Consider the following 17,754-nt stretch of genomic DNA (forward strand, 5'->3'; position numbering starts at 1 on the left):
ATTTCGGCCGGAATAGCCCGAATTTCTTCGGAAATGTTGTCTTCAAAGCTGGAATAGTTGCTGGCTTATTTCTGTAGACTTTAGACTTGACGTAGCCCCACAAAAAATAGTCTAAAGGCGTTAAATCGCATGATCTTGGTGGCCAACTTACGGGTCCATTTCTTGAGATGAATTGTTGTCCGAAGTTTCCCTCAAAATGGCCATAGAATCGCGAGCTGTGTGGCATGTAGCGCCATCTTGTTGAAACCACATGTCAACCAAGTTCAGTTCTTCCATTTTTGGCAACAAAAAGTTTGTTAGCATCGAACGATAGCGATCGCCATTCACCGTAACGTTGCGTCCAACAGCATCTTTGAAAAATACGGTCCAATGATTCCACCAGCGTACAAACCACACCAAACAGTGCATTTTTCGGGATGCCTGGGCAGTTCTTGAACGGCTTCTGGTTGCTCTTCACCCCAAATGCGGCAATTTTGCTTATTTACGTAGCCATTCAACCAGAAATGAGCCTCATCGCTGAACAAAATTTGTCGATAAAAAAGAGCGAAACACATTTCGAACCGAACACTGATTTTGGTAATAAAATTCAATGATTTGCAAGCGTTGCTCGTTAGTAAGTCTATTCATGATGAAATGTCAAAGCATACTGAGCATCTTTCTCTTTGACACCATGTCTGAAATCCCACGTGATCTGTCAAATACTAATGCATGAAAATCCTAACCTCAAAAAAATCACCCGTTATATACTAAGAGATATTTAGTTAAAAGTGCTTGCATGATTATAATGCCATTGTTTCCCCAATTTATTTTATTTGGAGATATGTGCATGTATGCTTCCAAAAAAATATTTACTGTTAATATATAAAATATGTATTTATTTTTGTACTGAATAGTTACTAGAAAAAATAATAACATAATAAAAAATTTGAACGTAAAAATTAAGAACGCACTTCTATGTACATAGTGTGAGTTTCTGCTAAAGACCATAAAAGGTAAGTAAGATTTGCATTGCTGAAAGAACTATTTATTTTTTCAAGATTGTCTTTTTCAAGTGGTAACCGCAGCAACATTTCAGATTGTCTATCAGATGAGTCCAATTTTCAATGACTCGTGCGAGTATTTCGACTGTTAACTGGATCACATGCTGATGTTTTGCTTCAAGACGTGAATCGAAGCGGTTTCCTTGAAATCCATTGGCTAATGCGTTGTGTAGAAAGTGTCGCCATCTTATAGAAATTAAATGTCGCCGAGATCACGAGGTTCAATTTCATGCATCAAATATATATAATGGCGCGATAACGGTTGCCATGGACGGATAAGAATTCTTTATTATGAGTTTTTGCCCGGCAATATAACGATTAGTTATGGAATGTATTGTGATCAGCTAGACGAATTGGGTGATGTATTCAAAGAGAAGAGTCTTCATAGAATTGATCAATATAAAAAGTGTAGTGTTTCATTAGGATAAGGCGAAACCTTTTACAAGTTGTATGACTCATCAAAAGCTTTTGCAGCTTGAATGGTGTGTTCTACCGCACCCACACTATTCTCAAGATTTGGCATATTCGAACTATTCCTTATTCCGGTCTCAGCAAATTGTTTTGGATGGGAGAACCTTCACCTCAAATCAAGGCATCAAGAATTACTTACAATAGTTTTTCTTAACCGAAAGTTGGCCAAAGGCATGGAATCAGAATAGAAAATATTTCTTAAAATAATTTCTATAATAAAAAAATGTAATATTTTTAGTTCACATATTAACACAATCTGGAGCTCATTTGCATAAATTACAGTTTAAGTTAATTATTTATGTAAGAACTAATACTGTTTTTCTGCTTCATTCAGATTGTATATTAGGCACACTTACATCTTTGTTATAGCGGTGTGAAAGCTCAGAGGATTGAAAAGCTTATACTCATAAGAGTTAAGAGTAAATAAGCTCAAGAAGCTTTTCAAATTTGTTTAGTAAGTTACGCCAACAGTGCTTTTAAAATATGTAGAGTCCAATGGCATGAAAACTATTTGAGTGACCATGAAATTTACAACTTTAACAGCTTTTGGAATTATTGAGCCTGAATTTAAATTACAGTATGAAACAGGAAGTAGAGAACATAATACTCCCAGAGTACTTGCGGACTGAGGAACGGTTTTATCTCTTGAAATTTCCCCTCTACTAAATCAATTATTATTTCAGTGTTTTAATACATACGAAATATTTTGTTACTAAATAACCGTTGCTCAACATTCAAGCATTGGTAATACTGACCCACATTTTATCAGTAAGTTAAGTTCTAATTTGACTACTTCAATTTATATAAGACTACTTCACTAACCCATAAATATGTTAAGTTAATAATAAATAGCTCAATGGTATTCTAAGTAGAACCAGATGACGGCGTTAATCTTTAAATTGTGTTTTAATTGATCATCATTTTATTTATTTCAGTAAAGTGAAATAAGTAGCAATGACTAAGGTGTCATTGATGAAAGCTTTTCACTGTTATTGAAAAGCGATTTGTGGGTATATGAATATAAAAGCTTTACCTTAACTTGTAACGAAGCCCTTAAAACGTTTGAGTTTCAGTAACGCAAAGGCGGTATATAAATGATCCGTTCATTGTACTCGTATTGCGTTCTTTACGGTACCTTTAGTGACCGCTCAAGCAGCAATGTCATGTAAGGCAATACTATTGATCTTTGAATAATGCACGAAGCGAGAGAAGTTTATTTCAAACTGTATGCTATGAAGCGTAAGAATTTTCTTGGATATGAAGTTTATTCGCTTTTAGTGCCATCTCAAGAATTAGGCTTTTACTCACCAATTTGGAGTCAAAATAGTTATATACAAACCCTAACATATAATAGTGACTATTTAAGCGCTTTTTTATCCATTCTTGATTCGTGATCAGCATTTAAATGACAGTTTTAACAATGAATGACGGAAAGGAGATAAAAGAACATTTATTTCTAAGAGAGGTCATTAAAATTCCCTTCGGCCAGCTACTAGTTTACTCGCAAAATTAATAGATCTAACTACGACTGTAAACAGAAGGTTTCAAAAGGTGGAACGGATTCCATACTTACGAAGCTTATTCTACACATGTATGTATGTAGAAAATGTTTTTTTTATAATATTCTTTGTTTATTTTATTTAATTCACGTTTACAATGTTTTAGTTTTAAATAATTTTAGTTTTACATTTCAGTTTTCGTATACTGTAGTTTTTAATAATCTTAGTTTTTTAACATTAAGACTTGCTCGCGGTGCTGATCAATTTCGACCAGAGATAAAGAGATCCCCAACTCTCCTGTCACTGGAAATGTGAGAGCCGCTCACCTAGCGAACTTTGACAGTTGACTGGATTGGGGAGGTCTTGACGTTTTGCAATTGGAATGGCTGGAACGGCCAGATTGAAATTATACCAAAAATATATGTGAACGGAGGAATTTATTGCCGCCGCAAGATCGGTAATAAAAGTTTAAAACAATGAAAATCAAAGAAAATGTGAAATTTAAATTTATTTCATGATACGTTTTGTAATTTGATGCATAATCGAATTAATTTTCAATAACAAATGATTAAAAACATTAATTAATTGAGAACTAACAGGCTCAATTCTCCTTATTAAATATTGAAAGATCAAAAGTAAAAAAGGATTTAAGTAGTTTCGTCATATATATATTAAAAGTCCCGCAGGGATGTAATTATTAGTATTTCTGTCCGCTTCTGTGTTCCCTTACTAGTATGTAATAAGATTTACTATCTCAAATACTAAAATAATTGTTTGTGGTCTTTTCTGTCATAGTATGATACTTTGTTAAGCTCAAAAAATGTACCAGACTGATCAATGCCATCATGCTTTAAAATATCAAATTAGTTTCTGTTCTCGAATCCACTCAATCGCAGATAAATGTAAATATATGAATAATAAAAAGCTCTGTGGAAAGAAAAAAAAACAAGACAGCATTTGTCCGTGAATTGTCTGTCAGCGGAACTTCAACAGTTCATCTTAAATCCAGACATGCATTTCGTACAAAAAATAAATAATTAGTGTTGTATTGAATTGTTATATGAAATTAAATTTCAATAAAAAAATACAAAAGTATTTGAGTTTCAGTTAAAGGTCTTGAGAGGTAAGTAAGATTTCCATTCCCGAATAAACTAACACTACAACATAGAGTTTGTACAACAGATAACGCCGCTTTTTTAATAGGCGATTACAAATATTCTGCTAAATTTTGAACCATAGTGATTTTATCAAAAATACATACATACTTCTAACTTCAACAATTTCCATGTATTTATGTATGTTTGTAAAAAAAAAGATTCAAACAAATAACGAAAACAATGCGAAGTAAATTTGCACTCAAAACTCTTTACGCAAATGAATTTGAATTAAATCGAAAACATATGTATAGTTTGGAGTAATTGTATGAATATTTAAATCTTTAATTAAAATGCAAAGCTTTCAATTAACTTGAATTACTTGTAGCGTTGGGGCGTTAAACGTCGTTTGCATGTGAGCAAGAACATATTTAGTTCTAACGGGTGATTTTTTTGAGGTTAGGATTTTCATGCATTAGTATTTGACAGATCACGTGGGATTTCAGACATGGTGTCAAAGAGAAAGATGCTCAGTATGCTTTGACATTTCATCATGAATAGACTTACTAACGAGCAACGCTTGCAAATCATTGAATTTTATTACCAAAATCAGTGTTCGGTTCGAAATGTGTTTCGCGCTTTTTTATCGACAAATTTTGTTCAGCGATGAGGCTCATTTCTGGTTGAATGGCTACGTAAATAAGCAAAATTGCCGCATTTGGGGTGAAGAGCAACCAGAAGCCGTTCAAGAACTGCCCATGCATCCCGAAAAATGCACTGTTTGGTGTGGTTTGTACGCTGGTGGAATCATTGGACCGTATTTTTTCAAAGATGCTGTTGGACGCAACGTTACGGTGAATGGCGATCGCTATCGTTCGATGCTAACAAACTTTTTGTTGCCAAAAATGGAAGAACTGAACTTGGTTGACATGTGGTTTCAACAAGATGGCGCTACATGCCACACAGCTCGCGATTCTATGGCCATTTTGAGGGAAAACTTCGGACAACAATTCATCTCAAGAAATGGACCCGTAAGTTGGCCACCAAGATCATGCGATTTAACGCCTTTAGACTATTTTTTGTGGGGCTACGTCAAGTCTAAAGTCTACAGAAATAAGCCAGCAACTATTCCAGCTTTGGAAGACAACATTTCCGAAGAAATTCGGGCTATTCCGGCCGAAATGCTCGAAAAAGTTGCCCAAAATTGGACTTTCCGAATGGACCACCTAAGACGCAGCCGCGGTCAACATTTAAATGAAATTATCTTCAAAAAGTAAATGTCATGAACCAATCTAACGTTTCAAATAAAGAATCGATGAGATTTTGCAAATTTTATGCGTTTTTTTTTTAAAAAAAAGTTATCAAGCTCTTAAAAAATTACCCTTTATATTGGTTTTTGCACTGTGAGTGTGTACATATGAGTGCGTGTTATGCAAGGCGAGCTATTTGGTTTCTTCTGAAATAAAATGTTATAACTACTTGTACCCACATAGGGTGTTGCCCGGAACTGATTCTCTTCCGCCCCGACTGCGACCTAGGTAACGAACGAGCGGCTGGTCAGTTGTCTCCAAGCAGCTGGAGAGTCAGGACAAACACGTCACACGATGCGAGTGATGCAAGCAGCGTTCGATAGAACATAAGTACGCGATTAAAGCGAGTAGAGGTGTGCCAAGAATGTTTGAACATTTGTGAAAGTGACCCCCAATTTTTGAATTACGCAATAACAGGTGACGAGTCTTGGATCTTTGAGTATGATCCCGAGACAAAGAGGCATTTTGAGACGACAGAGGGGATCCAAGCAACATGTACCTCGCGTCTCAAGGCTATTCCGGAGAAACCTTCCGTGACGCCTACAATGCATGGAAATCGCGTTGGCAGCGCTGTATCGACGCAGAAGGAGCCCATTTTGAAAGTTTTTAAAGTTAAACAACGATTAGTTAATACCTGTTCACTCGAAAGAAAATTAAAGCATAATTTTCACAGACGTTATTTCAATGCAGATTTATTAACACAAATAAATAGTTATGGAAAGAAAATAATTTGTTTCACTCCTTAATAAGGATTATTAAACAAAGATGGTCATATGAAAGCAAAAAGTTGAAAAAAATACAAACCACTTGGTTTAAAATTAATAAAATAAATTTAATAATTAGCACCTACCTTTATTCTTACTGCACGTAGATGTTTTGGCACATTCGATTCAAATTTTCAAATATTTTCATGGAAATTATACCCTTAGCGGATCAGTTCAGTTTTGCGATTAACCTTTTTTCAAAAAAACGAGTAGCCAAGCGAGATGTGTGTTTGAGGTCTTTATATTAGTGGAAGATAATCGGCCCCAAATTAACCTTTTCTTAACTTTTTGTCAAATTTTCGGGAAGAATGGCAATGGAAGCAACCAAACCAAGACTTTCGAACAACCCCATCTATAAAATTTCACAGTTTTCTTCGTATAAGTCGCTCAGCCTGTATGGAAATTTTTCTTTGAAAAATATCGAAAGTTAACAAAATGGCGTAATTTTGAAAAAAAAAATCCTTTTTTTAGGTTAAAAATGATCGTATTTTAATGCCAAATTGACAATTTTCAACCAATCATAAAGATCGTAGGTCATTGTACAGTAAATGTATTCAAAAAAATATCAGTAACCAGCAATTTTGAAAAATGTCGTTTCGAGAGAAACGCGTTTAAAGTTTCACTTCCATATGTTTGCACCTCCCAGCGGTCGCTGTTTAGAACGCTGCCATCCAAAAAGAGATACGACCTTCCCGATTTTACAGGATTTATGGAAATATAAGCTATCGAAAAAGAAAATAAAAACATTTTTTTTTTGAAAGTGTCACAATGGTACCCCCCTTTAAGAACTTGACCCATCACTTTGTATGACAGCTACATGGTGTGGTGATCTATTCTAAACAATTTCTTCGAAACTTGCACCGCTGCCTTGGATAATAATACATGTCAGATGTCATGAATATATCTCGTCAAATACAAAAGCTTTCCATACAAGCACTTGATTCTGATCAGCTATATTTGGTAACTTTAGAAACCGAGTGAGTAAGAAATGTCATCAATATACATATGTACAGGTGAGTGCTGGCTGCGATTGCTTCTTGCATACCTCATATAACTTGAGCTGGCTGGTTGTTAACATTTCAACTAAAATGTTTTGTTTTAAGTAAGATCCTAAAGCTTTAATTTTAAGCAAATATCAAATTATCTAGGAGCATTTATTAGTTTAACGTACCTACTAATTTTACAAAAACCGAAATTAAGCTTCACCCGCCAAGAAAAAAATTAGTAAATATGTTTGGTTTGATTACTTATTATAGATTTGAACCATAAAGCATTAGTTGTATAAATACAATAACCTACGGCCACCCCTAACATACGTTGACCTACGCTGATTACACTGTGATAGTCAAAAAAAAAGACAAGACCAAATTCGACGGTTTCCCCCTATTTCAGGTCCTACGAATTGAGATGCATCATTACTTTTTTGAGTTACAATCATGGTTTCATACAAAAATTTTTGTTGAAGTTTTTCATCAAAGTGGCCCATTGTAAGAGAAAGGCTCATTTTTCTTCGGTATCTAACTTTTTTAATGTTGACTTTTTTGGTTAACTTTCTTTGGCAAAGCTTCTCAGAATAAGTCCGTCTTTAAGTTCTTAGATGACTGTAAACCCCAAAATCAATGTTTTTTGTGTTCTTATAGCCAATATGTCGAAAAAACTGAAATTTAATCCATTTTTTAATGTTTTTTTCCTCACGTTTCGTCAATATTTTAATTTACCCTTTGATACTTATAACGGGTGATTTTTTTGAGGTTAAGATTTTCATGCATTAGTATTTGACAGATCACGTGGGATTTCAGACATGGTGTCAAAGAGAAAGATGCTCAGTATGCTTTGACATTTCATCATGAATAGACTTACTAACGAGCAACGCTTGCAAATCATTGAATTTTATTACCAAAATCAGTGTTCGGTTCGAAATGTGTTTCGCGCTTTAATTTTGTTCAGCGATGAGGCTCATTTCTGGTTGAATGGCTACGTAAATAAGCAAAATTGCCGCATTTGGGGTGAAGAGCAACCAGAAGCCGTTCAAGAACTGCCCATGCATCCCGAAAAATGCACTGTTTGGTGTGGTTTGTACGCTGGTGGAATCATTGGACCGTATTTTTTCAAAGATGCTGTTGGACGCAACGTTACGGTGAATGGCGATCGCTATCGTTCGATGCTAACAAACTTTTTGTTGCCAAAAATGGAAGAACTGAACTTGGTTGACATGTGGTTTCAACAAGATGGCGCTACATGCCACACAGCTCGCGATTCTATGGCCATTTTGAGGGAAAAACTTCGGACAACAATTCATCTCAAGAAATGGACCCGTAAGTTGGCCACCAAGATCATGCGATTTAACGCCTTTAGACTATTTTTTGTGGGGCTACGTCAAGTCTAAAGTCTACAGAAATAAGCCAGCAACTATTCCAGCTTTGGAAGACAACATTTCCGAAGAAATTCGGGCTATTCCGGCCGAAATGCTCGAAAAAGTTGCCCAAAATTGGACTTTCCGAATGGACCACCTAAGACGCAGCCGCGGTCAACATTTAAATGAAATTATCTTCAAAAAGTAAATGTCATGAACCAATCTAACGTTTCAAATAAAGAACCGATGAGATTTTGCAAATTTTAAGCGTTTTTTTTTTTTTTAAAGTTATCAAGCTCTTAAAAAATCACCCTTTACATTAAGTGACATCTTGTAAAAGTAAGAAACTTAAGCAAAGACAACGTGCTGAGCAAACCATTAGAAAAAAAACTTAACAAAATTTGTATTTTTTAAAAAAGCTACACAACTATGTTTGTGTGCTGTTTTATTGTTTTTGTATCTTATAAGTGTTATAAATAAGTTTCATAAATTTGTACACAATATTTAAATTAAATTTAACAAGACTCATCTATCAATGTCCAACACAAATCACAAGCAACGAGTCAAGCTTTTAACCACTGCACTGATAATAAATAACAACAAGTAACCTTTGGAAGAAACGTTAAATGCTTGCCTAAGAGTCAAAATTTATGCATAGATTGCAGTAGTTAATTTGACTTTGACTTCGCGGAAAGAACATTGTTTTAGTGCCTTGTATATTAAGAAAATAAATTAAAATGAATAAGTGTCCAATTGGCCTATCGTTGTTCTGCTACGTATGTGGAAAATTTACAAGCCCTCGGAGTAGACGCAAAATATCTTCGGGAACTGCCGGCATCTACGAGGAATAGTTCGATTTGCCCGTTATAAGAGACGTAGATTGGGTGCCAAATACCATTTGCACGCAATGCAACAACAACCTGCATAACTGGTCAAAAAGACTGTGCCTAAAAATGGGGTTCGGCATCCCAATGATTTGTATAGATCCACAAGGGCATCATACTGGTAACTGCTACGCGTGCAAGAACAAATTTGCAAGACTCAAAAAAAACACAGTTTACAAAAGTGTTCAATCTGCACAGCTACCAGTATCTCACTCAGAAAATGTTCCAATACCAAGACGTCCAAGTCCAACTGACAGATATATTTCGCCAACATTTTCCACCGAGCCTACAGATCTACTCTCAATGTATAACCCAACCGAAGTTGAAAGCCCATGTCGTCACTTGGAGATTTCCCAAGCCCGTTTGAATACGATGGTACGACCGCAGAAATTATCGCAAAGACAAGCGATTTGCCTAGCACATCATCTTCGTTCGGTAAATATATTGTCTAAAGATGTGAAGGTGTATGGATACCGCAAAAGACAGGAGGAGCTTTTAGATTTCTTTGAGGTTAATGGCGACAAAACTTTTTCGTATTGTAAAAATATTCCTGGTCTTATACAATACATGAACTGTGAGTACAAACCAGAGCAATGGCGCTTGTTTATTGACTCGTCGAAAAATAGTTTAAAAGCAGTATTGATGTATGGGGATAACACAAAAAATCCGGTTCCAATCGCCATAAGCTCCAACACAAAGGAAACATACGAAGCAATGAAATTAATTTTGAACAGAGTTCAGTATCAGCAGCATCAATGGAAAATATGTGCGGATTTAAAAGTTATCGCCTTGCTTACTGGTTTGCAGACAGGATACACAAAAAATATGTGCTTCATTTGTCATTGGGACACAAGGTACCGCGGAAACCAATATAGAATGCTTGATTGAAAGCTTCGCACAGAATTTCATTTAAATGTGGCAAATGTTATCCATATTCCGCTGATACCAGCTAATAACATTTTGCTACCACCACTGCACATAAAATTGGGAATTGTCAAAAATTTCATAAAAGCAATAAATCGAGATGCCGAAGCTTTTAAATGTTTGACAGAAATATTTCCAAGACTAAGTGAAAGTGAAATAAGGTATTTTAAGTCTTTTAATAGAACGAATGTTATGTTGATACATTATTTTCAGGTATTCTCAATTGCCCCGATATAAGAAAACTTATGAAGAACGCAAAATTCGGAGAACTTCTAAGGCCAAATGAAAAAATTGCCTGGAACTCCGTTATGACCGTTATAAACCATTGCTTAAGTGTGCACCGGTCTGAAGATTGGAAAAAATATGTGGATGACATGGCAGACGCTTTTGAAGAAATAGGTGTGAATATGTTCTTAAAAATTCGTTTCCTTCACCATCACAAGGACCATTTTGAGCAGCAAGTCCCGACTGAATCCGATGGGCATGGAGAAAGATTTCACCAAGTCGCCGCCCCCCATGAGCTTGACTCGTTGCTTGCTGATTTGTGTTGGACATTGATAGATAGAGTCTTATTAAATTTAATTTAAATATTGTGTACAAATTTATGATATTTATTGATAACACTTATAAGATACAAAAAAAAAAAATAAAATAGCACACAAACATAGTTAGTGTAGCTTTTTTAAAAAATACAAATTTCGTTAAGTTTTTTTTCTAATGGTTAGTTTGCTCAGCACGTTGTCTTTGCTTAAGTTTCTTACTATTACAAGATGTCACTTAATGTATAAGTATCAAAGGGTAAATTAAAATATTGACGAAACGGGAGGGAAAAACATAAAAAAAATGGATTAAATTTCAGTTTTTTCGACATATTGGCTATAAGGACACAAAAAACATTGATTTTGGGGTTTACAGTCATCTAAGAACTTAAAGACGGACTTATTCTGAGAAGCTTTGCCAAAGAAAGTTTATCAAAAAAGTCAACATTAAAAAAGTTAGATACCGAAGAAAAATGTGCCTTTCTCTTTTTTTTTTGATGAAAAACTTCAACAAAAATGTTTTTATGAAACCATGATTGTAACTCAAAAAAGTAATGATGCAGTTCGATTCATAGAACCCGAAATAGGGGGAAACCGTCGAATTTGGTCTTGTCTTTTTTTTTTTGAAAAAAGCTATCACAGTGTTATTCTCGGTATAAACTGCATAACTTGGAGCGTCCTGTGATGTTAAAAACGATAATAACTAAAACCTTATAATCAACTGGAGATACAAGAGTAACTTCATAAATTATTTCGAACTACCCCTTGACATTTCTTTGTGGCTCTTCTAAATATGTAATGACTGCTTTTAACGCAAATGATAAATATTTTTTGTGATCTTACAATTACCTTCTACCTAAATACTTCTACATATACTCATTACTATTTAAGTTACAATTACAAATTTTACTTTGACTATTTCACCTTCAATTTTTATTAAGAGCCGCCTTTTCAATGTATCTGGCTGCAGCTTATTCTCCTGCTGGATGTAAGCGACAACTAACCAAACAATTTGGTGAAGCACAGAAATCCTTTCATCGTCTCAGCAAGTTAGTTTGTGCAGCTATTTTTAAACATTTTTCAGTGGAGAAACTGCTTTGACATTCAACATTCAGAACTTGATTATCACCTATAGCTGAAGCATTCCTTTGTGTGTAAAATTACATATATTCAAAAGTAAGTATGGCTGTGTGTGCTTGCAACACTGTTTCACACTTCATCCAACTTTATTATGGAAACAAATATCCGTGTAAATATCAACAGTATAATATTCTGAAACAAGCGATATCCCACCGAGTTTCACCACAATGATTTTTATTATGAAATTACAGTAATAAGGCCCCTAAACCCTTCAAACCTCTTTGCTTACCGATTGCTGATTACTGTATTCATACATATGAGTGAAAAGGTAAGCTTTCGATGCGTTTGTCCATTCTTAAATGTCAATACCAATCGACCAAGTGTGCAGTAGTCGCCACAACGACAGGAACAGGAGAAGTGGCATTTGCACTGATATCAAGTACATATTTTTTCAATTTTATTGTCAGTGTTAACATCCACGTATGTACGAGTATGTATATTGTAATGTTTGCTGATATTGCTTCAGTACAAATATTGAAGGTTTTATCCACTCGTAATTTGCACTGCTTGTTTAACGTTTCAGGCGGTTTGCCAAAATAGTACTCGTTCTCGATACGGCAATTCAAGTTCAGCAACAACTGCAAATACTATTACAAATATGTATATCTACAAGGTGTGACAATTAAGTAATGAGACTGATTCTATAAAAACCGTATATTTGAAAATTATTCTACAACTCTGCCATCCCCTTCAAATTAGTCCCCTTGGGAAGCTATACAGCGATTCCAGTGCGTTTTCCAAGCTTCGTAACATTTCTGGAACGCTTCGACTGGGATGTCCGCGAGTACCCTCGTCACGGCAGTCTGGATGACCGTAATCGACTCAAAATGGGTTCCTTTGACCACCAATTTTATTTTAGGAAACAAAAAAAAGTCACAGGGTGACATGTCGAGCGAATAAGGCGGCTGTTGCAACACGGCAATCCTTTAGAGGCCAAATACTGGGACACGCTGAGGGCGGTGTGGCACGGCGTGATGAAGGATACAGTTACAAGCGATGTCTGGGCGCACCCTGTTGACTCGTTTTCGCAATCTTTCGAGTACTTGGCAATAGTAGACTTGATTCACAGTTTTCCTCGGTGGAATGAATTCTTTGTGGACGATTTGACGGCTATCAAAAAAAACAATAATCATGGTATTTACCTTTGACTTGCTCATGCGAGCTTTTTTCGGGCGGGGGGCGCGCAGAGACAACCATTGTGAGCTTTGGCGTTTGGTTTCCGGGTCTAAGAGCACTATCACCATACACTCTTACAATTTTAGCATATTTTTCCGAAGCCGTTTCGCCCAATCTGCCGCAAAATTTTATCGCGACGCGTTGGTCTTGATTTCGTTTTTCCATTTTCGTGACGAGCACTACAAACACACGTATACTCAACTTGACGCAGCAGGCGAACTAAACAAGCTAGAGCGATGGTGCATATATCAATGGAGAGAGGAGGGATGCCGAAAAAATAAAAAGGGAATTTAAAGGTCACTGGCTTACCACAGGCGCGGCAATAAAATCAGTCTCATTACTTAATTGTCAAACCTCGTATATCTAACTAGTATCATGCATTCTACTATTCATACTCTATCTACTTGTAAAAACTTCGTATAACCATGTATTGGAAACATGCGAATTTTTTTTTTAGATTTCGGAATCAAATGATAATAACTTTCTGATGGAACACGAATAATAATCCTAAATGTCGTGTTCTCAGTCATAATTCCGCTAACTTGAACTGCCGAAAAGCTCTTGTTGCTCATTTTTATAATTTTAATCAGTATAATTGAGTATAAGTCTAGGTACGACCATCGCCGCCATCAATTTTTAAATTAAAATTAATTTTAACCGATGGTTAATTATTAGAGGGAGGCCAGAAATATATCAGGGAGAATTTTACATTAAACGGTACGTATATGATTTTCTTTTATATAGACAGTCAAACTTTAATGAATGAACTTAATATCTGCATTGTGTATTAAGACATCTCTGGACAGACATATATTTGACTCTTTGACATAGCCATATAAGATTCTATAGTTGCTCGAGAGGAGATGAAAACTATTTCATATGATAAAGCTCTAAACAAAAACACTATTTCCAAAAAAATCTATTTATTCTAATTCTAGATATGAAGAATGCCTAGTCATAGCGCTTCAACGTTAGCATTCACAAACATACATATTATTAATTTATATTTGCTTTTACATATCTTTAATTAATCTACTTATAAGTTTACTCATTTTAGCATAATCATATTTGGCTGCAAGGAGATTTGCGATAATCCAACCATACTTGTATAATGTCCTAACGCTCTGTTCATATTCGACACAAAATTAGTCCCCTGCATTCAATTTTAATTAATTCATGATATCCTATTAACTTCGTAATACATACAGAGAATGTGGCATTCATTGGCACTAATGCACATATGTACATATATTTGAAATAATTTTATTAATATTAATATCTTTTTGCTTAGCTCTTACTTAACCGATCATAAAGATTTCATTTGGTTGAAAATTTACGCAATATTCCATAGTACCAATATGAAGATTTAGTGTCCACATTGTAAGTCTACATATGTATGTCGGTGGAAAACCGTTGAGGACACTAAGATACCGCTCTTTCGAAGAGTTTGACATTTTAGTATTGATATGCATGTATTTACTTATATTTTGCTTCCATGCACAGATTCACAAAGTTGTCCTTATTGCTTCATTATAACACAGTAAATTGCAGTACAAATTATAGATCTATTTACAAGCCAATGAATCATAAAGAGAAATGAGGAGCATTACGGACACATTGTCTTCTGTAATAGCTGCAACTGCTGTCGTATATGTTTTATTCGTTTCTTAGAGCTATTGGTATTGACAGACTACTAATTGCGTAAATATTACACATGTGATAAGTGGCTGTCGTTGCTGGCTTAAACCAAATGCGAATTTGTCAAAACAAGGATATTCATTTGCACAAAATTCCCGAAACCCATACTCGTAATATTGTCATGTGCAATTTAAGCTTCACGTGACCAAATATTTTATGATAATGTGAAACTGTTCTAAGCTAATATCTTCCAGATATACAAGGTGGCGCAAAAATAACCTTCCGATGTTTTTTGACTGTAACTTTTTTTTATGAAAAACTTTGATTCTGCTTGCGAATTATTTTTATTTGGTCTTTTAAATTTTTTTACATCAAGTCGAGAATATGATATCATGAAAACGGCCGCCGCCACAGCTGATTGTAATTTGAGCCCTTTTTATGGCACTTTCCATCACTTTGGCTAGAACTTCTGGCGATAGGTTCTCACCTTCTTGACCGATATTGTCTTTAAGAGCTGCAAGAGTCTGAGGCTTGTTGACATAAAATCGCGACTTCAAAAAGTTCCACAAAAAGAAGTCTGGAGCGGTCAAATCAGGCGATCTTGCTAGCCACTGCAAATCGCTAAAACGGGAGGTTAGGCGCCCGGGAAATGCATCCTTCAGCACATCGGTGGTGGCACGTGCATTGTGTACCGTTGCAGCGTCCAGTGCACCACTCATAGTAACTGTTTGGTCAGCGACGTCTGCGAAGAAAAAAGATCCAATGACTCCTCCAGCCAAAAGAGCACACCATGCAGTGACTTTGAGCGCGTGTAATGGCTCTACGTGGGTTACACAAAGATTTTCAGTGACTCAGAAGTGTAAATTTTGCTTACTTATGTACCCGCTAAGATGGAAATGGGCCTCATCGCCCATGATTATTTTTGATGAAAAATCATCTTCCTCTTGGTGGTGATTAAGGATGGGTTGATCTTATGTTAGACGCGATTGGCGTTCCGCAGCTAACATCTGATGCACCGTCTGGACTTTGTACGGAAACATCTTCTAATCTTGTATCAAAATTCGCTGTAAACACCGTCGACTGATACCCATTTTCGTGACACGTCGTCTGATCGATGTCGACGGCTCTTCCATGACATCCGCGGCAACAACAGCAATATTCTCTGCAGAACGGTTACTCCGGGGTCTGCCACGCCTGGTAGCATCTCGTGTTGTGCCAGTCTCTTCGAGGCGAGCGGCTAAACGTCGCAGTGTTTCACCAGTAAGCGTCGGACGGCCAGGAAATCTGCGACGAAATTCACGTTGTGCCAAAGTCACCGACCGATTATTGGTCAAATAAATAGTCAGCAATAGTCCGCGGTCTGGAGCAGTGTAGCGTACCATTGTTTATTTACGTGTATTTCACTTGTGTTTACTACACAAATGTCTAAACAGAACTGACATTAGAGGTCAATTGTAAAATTTATAGCATCTTCCGATAGGATTATTACTTTTGCGTATATACATATAGGGTATACCAACAAGAACGATGGCTAAATGAAATAAAATACTCAAATTTTATCAAAATGGTTCAGTTATTTTGTTTTCTGTTTGTCATATAATTTTATGCTATTTCTGTTTTGAACATAATGAATTACACCACTATTCTGGTTGCATATAATGGGTTGTCAAAAAAGCCTTGCGGTATTTTCGGTAGTTGGCGCTGAAAGCGCGTAGTTCTAGTTATATTCGTCGTATCGTCTATACCTTTTTGGAAAGCTCATTTCACGCGTTAACACGTGTTTGATTGATTGCCGTTTCTTTTAAGTCGTTCGTGAGTTATAGCGTCGCAAACATGGAGCAAAATAAAGCAAAATACGCCATATTTTACAGTACTACTACGATAAAGGCAAAAATGCATCTCAAGCCGCCAATAAAATTTGTGCAGTTTATGGACCCGATACAGTTTCCATATCCACCGCACACACGATGGTTTCAACGTTTTTCGTTCTGTGTAGAGGTGGTCGAAGATGCGCCACGCTCCGGAAGGCCTGTCGTCGAAAATTGCCTATAAAATTGCTGAATTGGTCGAAAGAGACCGGCATAGTAATCATCAAACCGTTATAAACCATTGAAGAAGCTTGGAGTCACTAAGAAGCTCGATGTATGGTGCCACACGAATTGATTCAATAAAACTACCGCAAGACTTTTTTGTTGTTACAGTGTCGACGCTAATTTTCGATGCTTCGAAGGAGTATTTCGGCTATAGTTAGCTCCTTATGCTGATTGATGGTAATGGCATTTACCACTTAATTTCGAAAGAAATAAGGTCTTTTGATGCCGCCATACTCGTACAACAACAATTCGCACGAAGCGGTAAATTTTGGTGATGCAATTGCGTTTTATAAACCACACGATATTTTGACTCAACCTTAATAGCGACAGTAGTGTTTGTTGATAAAGCCATTAAGCCAGAAATGGGCCTCTCTAAATAAATACATTAGTTGATGCGATGTGTGTGAAATGGCGCCATCTTGTTCAAACCAATGTCGCCGAGATCACGAGCATTAATTTGAGACATCGATTAGCATCATTCAGTCGGTCGCGACGGTGCGACAACGGCCGCAATTAACGGTTATGTTCTCGCCGGTATAATTTTTGAAGTGCGTTCCAAAGTAAACTAGCGAAGGTCCTCAAAAAATCTAACTACATGTAACAATTATAAGGGAATCATATTGATTAGAATCATGTCAAAAATTTTCACCAGACTCGTTTTAGCTCGAATACAGTCCCATCGTGAAGGTCCTTTGAGGAAGCAACAAGTAAGCTGTCGCACAAACAGTTCGTTTTGTGTCCACATTGTCACACACCGTCTTATACTGGAGCAGATAAACAAGCTTACACAACAAACAGCTATCAGACCCAATTTATTGAACAACTGGCG

Source organism: Bactrocera dorsalis, chromosome 1 (genome assembly GCF_023373825.1).
Source record: "Bactrocera dorsalis isolate Fly_Bdor chromosome 1, ASM2337382v1, whole genome shotgun sequence".
Classification (NCBI taxonomy): Eukaryota; Metazoa; Arthropoda; class Insecta; order Diptera; family Tephritidae; genus Bactrocera; species Bactrocera dorsalis.